The sequence below is a fragment of the Sinocyclocheilus anshuiensis genome, unplaced genomic scaffold (assembly GCF_001515605.1).
Source record: "Sinocyclocheilus anshuiensis isolate Anshui unplaced genomic scaffold, SAMN03320099.WGS_v1.1 scaffold253, whole genome shotgun sequence".
In the NCBI taxonomy this organism is placed as follows: Eukaryota; Metazoa; Chordata; class Actinopteri; order Cypriniformes; family Cyprinidae; genus Sinocyclocheilus; species Sinocyclocheilus anshuiensis.
In genome coordinates this window covers 929,013-941,595 of record NW_015537969.1, presented here as the reverse complement: position 1 = coordinate 941,595, position 12,583 = coordinate 929,013, and the positions used below count along the sequence as shown (strand labels likewise).

Sequence of the window (12,583 nt, the reverse complement as noted above, 5' to 3'; positions counted from 1 at the left end):
GTGTGTGCAAGCATAATTGTTCTGCATTGTGAACGTGTGGAAGGGTTGCCGCTTCATTTCCGTGTATTTTGTGGTCTGCATTGTGGTGGATGTAGTGATTTTATTTGACAAATTAAAAAGAACAAGTATCAATTTTATCTTTTCCCCATTCATTTCAATGTGGGGTCTCAGAGACCCCAAACATGATGAGAGGGATATTTTTTTACACTAACATACAACCAGATATCAATCCAGTTTAATTTTTTTTATTTGTAGAGCTACCAAGTGTTGACAGCCATACAAAGTCTCATGCCATTTAGATAAAGGGAACATTTTTATTTTTTTCAGCAAATGTCATTTGGGGTCAAAAAGACCCCAAACAGTGCATAAGGGTTAAAAACATTTACTGACCTCAAAATTTTCAACAGTTTGAAACTTCACACCTGTAGTGCACTTTAAAATGTTCACGAACAAAGGCAGCTCACTAGAATTTGAAACACAGCTTCTGTCTTACATTTGTCTTTTCTTTATCCTCTCCTCCCTCGTTTCAGCTTCAGCTTCAGAAGGTTTCAGAAGGCCACTCCTTTTCAGACGGTTGTGGAATATTTCTGAGGTGGTTTGGGTTTGTTTTGGGCTCTGTGTGGTGTGATCTTGGCTCTCTGATCTCTGCTGTTCTTTCGGGCTCATCATCACAGCAGGCCCAGTTCGCCAATAACATTACATGACCTTCTAAAGTGGGCTGCCTCTCGCCACATCAAGGGCACACCCCAAAAAACTGCTCACCGATACTGTCAGCCCTCATCTGCATCGCCTACATTTTATTGATATCATTTATATTTTACCCAGGATGACTCTATGTGAACCCCTGCTGGATGCCTCAGGTTCACTGAATAGAGGTTGGCACAGAGGAAGATGTGTTTGCAGGAGCTTGGAGAGATGCCCATTCTGTATAATGCTGGTGGATGGAGTTGCATGTGCTCATAAAGCTGAGTGTAGAAAGGCTTCAAAACCACTCACAGCTTTTGAAACAGGAAGAGCAGAGACCTCCGGTCCACTATGGGTTTACTGCCTACTCTTGTATCCACATATATTACCAGATAGGAATGGGTCATGATGGTTGACTGGTTTATTTGGATTTGTTTTTTTCATCTTTTTTGTTAGTTTTTTAGGTGTTTTTATCTGTAGTTCTTTCATTAGAAAGTTGTGCTTCAGCTGTTAAACCTGCAGAGAAAGCTTGTGTCTTTAAAGGGATAGTTCACCCAAAAATTTAAATTCTCTCATTAATTACTCACCCTCATGTCGTTCCAAACCCGGCCTTCTTTAAGATTAATTAGTATTATTCGTTCAGGTGATCCACTGACTAGTCAATTTTAAAATTGTGTAGCATCACTAACTGTAGACCAAATGTAGAGGTTTTTAGAATTTATTTAGAAACCAATTGTTTGCAAACAGAATTTTGAACAGCTGTAGTTTAAAGCTATAACAAGAAATAAATTATCTTTAGTAAACCTTGAACTGAACCAGAAACAATTGTCATGTTTAGTTGTTGAAACTGAATGAAATAAATCTAGTTTGAGGAGGAACCAATTCACTTTATAAGTCCACTGCAAATCAAATTAAATTGAGCATAAATATGCATTTCATCCAAATTTGTCTATGCTAAGAATACTGTTCATTCATATTGACTAGGACACGGCCGTTCTTTACTCTTGTCCTAAGGTAAAAGAGAGAGAGAGAAAGAGAGAGAACTACTCGCATTCACTGGCTTCTCCTCCATTGTTCTCTAAAACGGAGATATGGTATTACACGGCCTGTGCCAGTAACCGCAGAGTGACAAAATCCGTGGGGTGCCGTTTCGGGGAAAAAAAAGAGGTAGGGAGCGAAGGATGCTGGTGGAAGACAGGAGTGCATCTGGAGCTGATAAGCTTTGCTGAGAACCACATGATTGTGGTGCTAGGAGGAGGCGGCAGTGAATGTACTGTCTGTTGCACAGTCATCTCCTCCCTGACAAATGGCTCCAACTTTTTTTTCCTCTTTTCCCTTTCGGCCTGCAAAAAGAAGGGCAACAAAGGAGGGAGTGTTCCTCATGCCATCTCTCCTCACGGGGTTAGTCCTGTGGATTATCCCATACTGAACCATTCCCATTGATATTATCATGTCCCATGCACTTAGTCCCAGTGAAACACATTAAACTGCAGGAAAGTGTTGTGGGATTGTGTTTTCACTTGCATTTTACTTTTCAATTTGACTTTCATCAGAGCTTCAGGTTGGTAGACATCAAGCTGAGCTTGTAATGAGAAATATTCTCAATTAAATCAGTGAAATGACTGCATTGTCAGAAGTGAAATTTGAACTTGGGAGGGAACAACAAACAGGAAATTTCCTTACATTAACTGTACACCCACAAAAAAAAACCCTAATAAGTAACATTGTGCTCCCATGATTTTATTGGTACTGTATATTCCGTTTAATATAGACAAAAATTTTGGAATGTATCCCACCTGTATGTTTTATACTTGGGTGCCAGTTGAAGCAGGTCGATATCTGAAAATTGCTGAAAAGACAGCCAACCAGTGTATTGAGAGAAAGTGAGCTAATTCCAGTAGCAAAAGCTTGCTTGAATAATGGTGTTTATGGCTTCCAGTAAAACTAAGGAAGTAGTTTCAGGCGTTGGAGATAGACAGATCTTAACCCACACTCTCCATATGGTGTGAATATACAGTCTTTTCATCCCTTTTCCTCTCAGCGTCTTGTGCCTTTGCCATGTTTAGATTATAACTTTAAAGAGAGTTCAAATACTTGTCATTTATCTGCGCTTCGTTATGGAGCAAAAGGTCTCTCTGGATTTATGTGGTTACGGTAATGAGGGAAGTATACATCAGATGGTTTATAAACTGAGATTGCCCTATGACATGTTATTCATCATTAAAGGCCCGTTCACATCATGTCAACAGTGTCCAATGCATTGAACTTTATGGAGTGAAGCGATGACTACAGCACTACTCAAGTCAACGTTGTTTTTTGTACATGTTTTTTGCGATTTTCACATAATTGCCAACAAGAAACTCAGACATTATGAATGCCTTTTTTCTTTGAACAGGTACAAATCTCACACAAATGAGATACTTCAAAACTTATCCAATCAAAATTAAACTAGTAATCTGTTAAGCTAAAGACTTCAGCTTAACTTTAAGAACAGAAAACGGACAGATCGAGTCATCAGAGGTTGCTGCAGGACACAGTGATGATACCGCAGCAGACGAGTCTGATAAAAACAGAGGCCTGCGGTGTACGGATAGAGCCCAGAGATGGCCGTGATTGGCTGTTGGCTGGACTGCTCTCCTGAGCTGAAGTTTCAGGTTACGATACTTCATTAAGTCTCTGATTAATGGCTTCGTAGTGGAGTTATTACCCTCTTGTTGTGGTGACCCCAGCTCATGTTCATTAGCCCAGTAATGAAGCGCTGGTCTGGGGAGCGTGTCCCTGACACATGACTATAGGAGAGAGAGAGAAAGAGACTTGGTTCAGAGGTCGGCTTGTGGCTCTGATTGAAATAGCCGTGTATTTAAGCAGCAATGTTCCCCTGTCTCTGTGTTAGTATTCAGGACTGACTGATCATTAATCACAGAACTGAGATCCTTTTCCAGCAGTATACTGGCAATCAGACTAATCAAGACTTGAGTGAAACTTTTCAACCTCTTAAAAGATACTAATCAATTTATTAACTGAAATGTTGGCTTTTGTTGTCCAGTGATTGTATTATTGCAGCCGGCATCTGCTTTCCATTTTATTTTCTACAATAACATTGTAGTTAGGGGTGGGAATCATAAGAAATCTAAAACAATTATTGGAAAAGATGACTTAATGACTACTCATTTATTCAGTATTCATTGTCTTTTTTAAATGTGGCATAAGTGCACACCAATCATTGACTTTAATTGTATTACATGATGCTGAACAAACAAAAAATGTGGTGACTTAATTTATTCTATTGTATTTTATCAAATACCACTGATTATAGAACTCACAAGTTGTAAGCTCATGTAGTTCATTCACTATAAAGAAAAGGCTCAAAAGAGTCATTTGTTCGTGAATTGGATTCTGAAAACCCTGGTTGCACTCTTTGGTTTTGATTACAAATAACAAATAAGAGTTATTTGCTCGGAAATATGACTGCTCACTTCATGCTGTATGGTTTTCATTCAGAAAAGACTCATGAGAGTCATTCAAGAATCAAACTACATTGATTACAGAATGAATTCTATATGTTTTGCACTGTAGATTCAGTAGTGGTGTTGCAATAGCTGCAAGAGTATTTGTTTAGAATTATGCAATTGCAACAACCATTAATGAAACACAACATCATTCGATTCCTGTATGTAAATGAATGAAATCATTTCTGAATAAGAACCGGTTTTTGATATTTACGTAGTATTTCTCTGTCAGGCCGCAGTCAATCACACAGTCAGTCAGGTATTTCTAAATTTTCCAAATAATCTCCAGTCCAACCATCAAACACTTTTGTCTTAATGCATTTAAACTTTAAACCAGATTGGCCTGCATGTCCTGAGTGTAAATAAACTCAACTCGCCTTTATTTTTACCCCTCCAACTTAGTTTATTTTGAGTCCTTTTGAAAAACCACCTCGCATATGAGGCTGCTCCCGAACCCTCTTAGAAGCTGTATTTTTTTTTAGAGGGGGGAACGAATGAAAGAAAAGAGAAGCGTGTTTTCTTTTTCTCTGGTTTGTTTTCCAGTCACTTTAAAATGAACTCTGGGTGCATGACGAGAAGGCCGCAGATGGTGCGGTATACGATGGGAGACAGTCGTAGTCTTTGCTTTACAGATGACTGGAGAGCGCTATGAAAACACGCCTTGTCCCGACGCTGTCACACCACGGCTAAAAAGGCAGTTTTGCAAGTAAAACAAAATATCCTTGTCTCCTTTCTGTCAGTAATTGGTCTCCTGAGATAATTGTAAAAGTGCGTTAGTAAGGGCGCTACAGAGAATTTTGTGTGAAAATATGTAAGCATGTGGGCACGTTTCATGTGACAGGCACTGAAGAGGAACTAAAAACTCAATAAAAGTGAAGACGGAGGGAAAGTTCAAGGCTAAGGCTGTCACAACATAAGGCCGCACTTTTCGCTCTAGTGCACTCTGTTTATGATGCTGTAATATAAAATTGCTGCTCCAAAAATCCCTAACATAGTCTTCATCTCCATTATTCTTTTGTCTTTTGTCCTAAAGATTTTGTCTTGTCATCTCTTTTCCAGTCTCCAGTGGTGTCCGTGGGTTTTGCTCAGTTTCATCCTAACCTGTTGGTGGGTGGCACGTACTCGGGGCAGATTGTTCTCTGGGACAACCGAAGTCACAGAAGAACGCCGGTTCAGAGGACCCCCCTGTCCGCTGCAGCACACACAGTAAGAGAACCTACAGATACAATCATCTATCACACTCCATCATGAATTCAGTCTTATTCTGTGGAACACATAAGGAGTTACATCAGAATGCCCAAGCCACTCTTTTACATATAATGAACGTGAATGGTGATTATGACTGTCCAGTAACGACTTAAATCTTAGTCTGTTTTACTACCCAAAGCTCAAAGAGTCTTTTCTTGTGAAAAAGTGTGCTTAATTGTGTACTGAATGTTCACTTGTAATGTACTTCAAATTTTAAATGTATATTTAAAATAAAACTGTACTTGCAGATAATAAATGAAATAAAAGGCCTCTTAAGTGTACTTTCATGAACGTTTCTTAACACACTTAAGTATACTTTTAATAAGTGCACTTAATAATGACCAAATTAAAAGTTTACTTTAAAGTACATTTTAATAAATTTTGTCATACACTGACGTGTGGACTAACATACTAAAGCACATGTAAAGTACTTGATTATAATTTTATAATCATATGTTATACAATTTTGCAGTTGACATTTTGAATGTAATATTTTAAATGCACTAAATTGCTGCTTCATCATTGCAAATTTCCAATTATAAATAAATTAAAATTAATTTAAATGCACATTTTACTGCTTGACAGTATATTCGGCAATGCACTTTTACCATATTTCAAAAATGATAATACATATAAAGATATAGTTAAATCTTACTATAGTAAAATCACTCTTTAACTTCAACTAATTGTGTTTAATATAAATTGTAACCTTTTTACATTTTAATTTATTTGCAGCTAATCCATTTAAGAGTCTGAAAACATTACATACAGTTTACACTTAACTACTGTATATGCCTTTAAAGTATATTATTTACATCATAAGTACTCTTTTTTTTTTCTTTTTTTTTTAAAGAATGCAAATTGTACTACTATATATGACCCTGGAGCACAAAACCAGTCATAAGTCGCACAGGTATATTTGTAGCAATAGCCAACAATACATTGTATGGGTCAAAATTATTGAATTTTCTTTTATGCCAAAAATCATTAGGATATTAAGTAAAGATCATATTCCATGAAGATATTTTGTAAATTTCCTACCGTAAATATATCAAAACTTAATTTCTGATTAGTAATATGCATTGCTAACGACTTAATTTGGACAACTTTAAAAGCAATTTTCTCAATATTTAGATTTTTTTGAACCCCCAGATTCCAGATTTTCAAATAGTTGTATCTCGGCCAAATATTGTCTTATCCTAACAAACCATACATCAATGGAAAGCTTATTCAGCTTTCAGATTATTTATAAATCTCAATTTCAAACAATTGACCCTAATGACTGGTTTTGTGGTCCTGGGTCACATATGATAACATTTTATGGTGCTTTTTTTGTCTATTTTGATTCCCATTTGCTTTTATTGTATGGAAGAGAGCAGCATGAACATTCTTAAAAACATATTTCGTGTTTCACAGAACATATAAAATGTGAATTATCCTTTTAACCGGACACTCACATTATGACATGATGCTGGTAGCAATCACCCCTTAACGTTTTCCTGACCTCGTCTTCTCTCTGTGCAAAAGGCCGCCCACCGTCTACCCAGGGCTAGTCTCAGTCTGTCAGCACAGTCAGGCTGAATGAGCCCCATCTAACTCATTGTCATGCAATAAAGATAGTACAGCCTAGTAGCAGAGGAAAGGGATGTCCATAGACCCTTATTGTGCTCAGCTGCCACACACACGGCCCCTGAATGCCATACATGCTGAGGGTTTAAACTCCCGTGCCCTCAATAATGAAAGCCTATGTCCTGACCGCCGTCTCACCACTCCGCCGGCCAGTCTGAAAGAGCCCATTGTTGGTCAAAAAACAAAAATCAAATTGACGGCAATAACGACATAATGGATTCACATAATCGACTGTATTTGCAGAAGGGCAGATGCTCAGGCCAGGTTAGTTCACAAGCTAGGTATTGTCTGAGTAGACATTCAGTTCATAGCTTATCCCTAGATGTTTGCTGGCCATGTATAACACTTTCTTGAATTTCTCACATTTGTCATACAGTTGTAGGTGACATACTGTAAATGTATTTTACTCAAAGCACCCTGTCTACTGCGTCAATGTGGTTGGCACTCAGAACGCCAGCAACCTGATCACTGCGTCCACAGACGGCCGGATGTGCTCCTGGAGCCTGGATATGCTGTCACAGCCTCAGGTCAGTGCTGATGCTATACCAGCATCCACCACACCTGTATCAAAATCTGCTTGCTCAATCCATGTGTGTCTGTTGTAGAGCATGAAGCTTGTTTATAACAAGTCTAAGCCAGTGGCTGTGACTGGGATGACCTTCCCCACTGGAGACGTCAATAATTATATAGTTGGCAGTGAGGAGGGAACAGTGTATACAGCATCCAGACACGGCAGGTTAGTGGCACATACACGCATACATTTGACACACCGTCCATCTAATCAGAAGAGTTCAGAGACAAATAAAATATAACTGGGGTCCAAACCATTCAGAGGTAGTCAGAAACACGTGCCACATTTTTTTTTATCTCATTTGTAGTGATGTCCATACTGGACTGCCTACTCACCTGACGATCAAAACAAGGATTTTAGACTTTGTTGTTGGCTTTCTGATCAGAACATTTGGAAAAGCATGTGCCATCCTAAGGTTTGGGGTCGGTAATATTTTTAATGTTTATGAAAGATCCTTCAGAGATCATGTTAATATGCGGAATTGTTGCGCTAGAAACATTTCTTAGAATTATCAGTTGTGAAAACTGTTTTTCTGTGCGTAATATAAACTGTAAACAGATTTGGAATTTTTAAATCACCATCTTTATTCATTAGCCTACCTTAAGCGTTTTCTATGGGGGAGAAAAAGCTTAATGTGCAGGGTGTTGCGTTCATATTCTGGGCTATTCTGCTTTATTAATAGTCATATTATTAATAAGGTTATTAATATTAGCCTAATAATTTTATCAGTGTTTATTATTATCAAATTTGGTCCTCCAGTGTCACTGTTTTAAAACATTAAGCCACATTACCTTGCCTTGAACTAAGTACTTACTGTATTTCTTTATACTTGAGTCCAAGTTCAAAATAAAACTCTGAATCGCTCCATTGTGAACATACAGAGCTGTATGAACCACTGCAAGCTGTAAAGTAAACAGGAAGAGTTTGTCCGAACTCAACTGGTTTTGCAAGAGAACACAAAAGTTTTGCGAGGGAATGCAAACATCTTTTTACAAGAGAATGCAAGTTCTGCGAGGGAATGCAAACATCTTTACGAGAGAACGCAAAAGTTTTGCAAGGGAGCACAAATATCTTTGCAAGAAACACAAAAGTTTTGCGAGGGAATGCAAAGTTTCTCGAGGGAACGCAAACGTTTTGCGAGAGGATTAAGAAAAGAATAATGGAGATGACATTTAAAAAATATTTTTTCCTCCCACTCCGAATTTTTTCCACCACCATAACCCTTTAAGGGCTCAGTATGAGTGTTTGGAATATTCGGAATATGTGGAATTTTTTTTTTCAGTGCAAAAAATCAGTGCTTTGTCTTGTTTTCCAGAAACAAATATCTAAAATGAAATTACAGTAAAATTTTTATTATCTTTGACAATTTTTGTTTTCAAGTAAATGCATCTTGTTTTGAGTTAGTTTTAACTGGAAAGCAAGATAAAAATGCTGGGTTTTTTTGTTTGTTTTTTTGTGCTTTTTTTACGTTTATAAAACCCTGTTTATAAAACCCTAATATGTCATGTACAAACCAGGCTAATTCAAAATGCACACACAGTTTCCAACATTAATGTAGGCACGTCTTTTCTAAAGAGCATTTTAAGCTCTGCTTTGTTAATGAAGACAGCATCTTGGCATTGTTTTTGTACATGCAAGTAAATCCATTCTGTGTCCAATGCTTTGAGACCACTGGACAGTGGCTTTTTGCCTTGGAGCTTAATCTGCAAGTTCAGAATGAATGATTGAGTCTCTTGATTGGGGTTCAAACCACATGGACCAAAGAGATTGAGCAAGAGCGGGTTAGGGTGGGAGACGTATGGACATGGTTGTGCTCACAGATATACTGCAATCTGTGTCTGGAGATACTGGCTCAGATCACATTAACCACAGAGTTAGGGAAGCATGAAGGCCAAGTATGAATAAAAGATGGACGTCGAAAGAATGTTAGGGGAGGAGAGAGAGGCATGAATAATAAAAAAAGAGCGATGGAAAAGTGGGATAGCTTGAAGAAGAGACATCAATGACACAACAGAAACGGAAAACATAAGAAGTAGTTAAAGGGATAGTTCACCCAAAAATGAAAATGCTGCCTTCATTTTCTCGCCCTCATGTTCTTCCAAACTGGTATGAATTTCATTTTTATGTGGAACACAATATGGGAAATTTTAAAGAATGTGCTGGTCGCTCTTTTCCATACAGGTTTTTGAGCTTCAAAAATGTTCCAAATATCTTGTTTGTTATATTTTTCAAGTCTTTTGAGGTCATATTATAGTTGTATATGTAATTTTTATAAGTGATTTATTCATTTGTAATATCAGTAATTTACAGGTTTGAGTAAATGATGACAGAATTTGCAATAACACAAAACATTATTTGTGGTCAGTAAGATTTATTTTTTTTAAGGAAAACAGTTTTATTCAGGATACAACAAGGATACAATAAATTGATCAAAAGTGATGGTAAAGACAAAAAATATTTCAGTTTTACAAATAAATGCTGTTTTTAAACTTTCTATTCATCAAAAAGAATCCTGAAAAATATATCATGATAAAAAAATGAAGCAGCACAACTGTTGCCAACATGTTTCTTGAGCAACAAATCAGCATATTAAAATGATTTCTGAAGGATCATGTGACATTGAAGACTGGAGTAATGATGCAAAAAATTCAGCTTTGCATCACATGAAAAAATTACATTTTCCAATATATTAAAATACAAATCAGTTGTTTTAAATTGCAATATTTCACAATATTACTGGGTTTTATTACTATATTTTTCATCAAATTAAATGCCACATTTTTGAGCAGTAGTGTACATTTTTATGATAACTGTCCCTTTAAAACAAGTTAACAAAGAGTTAAAAAGCAGAAGAGAGCCAAATAATCTGCAGTAGATGGTGGACACGGGTCATTTAACAAGGAAGTGGCACATCTACTGCCTCAGGCCCTGCGATGAATAATACAGCTGAGCTGCATTAATGAAAGCTAGAGTATATGTATCATGTTCTCACACTCATCGCTATCTGCGCAAGCCTACGTAAAGTCCTGAGCTTCCCGAAACCACAACATACCGTCCTGTCACTTTAAGTTGGACTCAATGCATTTTCTGTACAAATCTTAGACTTTGTGCATTCTGACAGATATTAAAACATTCCTGGGATGTTATGGATGTGCATGTGTTATTTTTTGGGGACGGTGGAATTCCTTCCCTTTGAGGAGAGCCGCAGGAATGCAGGCCTGTCTCTTTCTCCTGCGTGTGGTTGTAGGCACACCTTAGCTTGGAACATAGCACGCTGTGAGCCTCCACACATTATCAGTCACAGGCAATAATATGAATTTCAAATGACACCTGGCTTGCTATTTTTAGACATTGATGAGTTAGTTTAGCCATTTTATGTTATAAAAATGTTTATTAGGTTCAGAGCTGCCTTCATTTTTCTGTTTGTTGTATAACCAAGGCAGTGCTGACAGATAATTCTGTTCCCTTTATTGGTGTCCTATAAAACACAAAAGGAAAAAATTGTGTATGTTTCCCATCAATGCCTGGTCCTTGCTCGGAAAACTCTCCTTGTGCCCTAATTTGCCTTTTTAAGTGCCTGTGGCAAGTCCTTGATGACTTTTCTATATGCATCGCTGTCCACGTCTGGGTCTGTGATGGTGGTGACATGTATAAGCACCGTTTACTGTAGGTACATTAACAAGTACATGAGTTACTGGAGACTGAAATCATACTAAATCCCATCACTAGACTTCTGCGGAGGCATCAGAGAGGTTATGGAATGAATTCGAGGTCTGCTGAGGAGTATGCACATCACGCTCTGTTAGAGGGAAAAAAATAGCCTGCAAACTGATCTGTAGTCCTCAGGGATGGCAGAATCAGTGCTGGCGCCTTCAGGATTTGGATTTATGGCTGTGGATCCTGTGGATCCGATCAACTGATGAGCATAGTTAAAGTTCTAATTGGACCTGTACTGGTTTGATCATAATATAACAAAATAACACAATTACCATGTTGGCACATACAGTAACATGCTGAATGTGAAACATAAACCACTATTCATTTCATACATTTTTCTCTCACATATTATCATTATATACTTGGTTCAAAGATGAAAATTTTGACCATGATTTACAGAAGACCCACTAAAATGCCTTTCAGTTTAACAATAGTTCATGTACCAAAAAATGATGTCAGGCATATTTAGAACCAGAATCATTAGATTACATTAAAAGACTATTTAAGGATCACAGTGCAGCTCCCAAAAACCAATGCATTGTCATTTAAAATCTTTACCAATCTTTGCCACTATCCTTCAAACTAGGTTTTACACATTTGTCAGTTTTTAATCATTTAAATTATAATTAAATGTATTATGTTCACTTATTCTTTTATATATTTTAATAAGTACAGGTCAGAATAAGTAGGTAGTTACATTTTTACATAGATGTATCTGTATGACAGTGGAACATTATATTTTGATATTTTATTTTCATAGAAGTTATTTGAAACATTAAAGCAGACCCATTTTGGTGTCTGCAGTGATTTTATATACATAGAAAGCATATTAAATGCAAGTAAAGTGTGTGCTTTAAGACACTTTACTTGCATTTAATATGCTTTCTATGTATATAAATCACTTTTGTACATGTAAATTCATGTGGACACCAAAATGGGATAGTCTCTTTGAATTCTCACTACTGATCAAAAGTGTGGAGTCAGTAAGATTAGTTTTTTTTTAATGAAAGAAGTCTCTTATGCTTCTCTTATGCCTCATAATACAGTAAAAAATTAATATTGTGAATTATTATTACAATTTATACAACAGTTCGTTCTGGTTCTCAAATCTGATTGGTTGAGCACCGTGAGATATTGTACTGGTTTCGCTACAGGAGTGCCCTTTCACAATTTTGTATCACTCCGCTTGTTCTAGCCGGGTCTATGTTTTTTTTTTTTTATTTTT

The 12,583-nt window shown here is 37.0% G+C and overlaps 1 pseudogene; it reads left to right on the top strand.

Moving 5' to 3' along the window:
- LOC107670097 (cytoplasmic dynein 1 intermediate chain 1-like) overlaps positions 1 to 12,583 on the top strand; it is a 28,391-nt pseudogene that overhangs the window by 6,262 nt on the left and 9,546 nt on the right.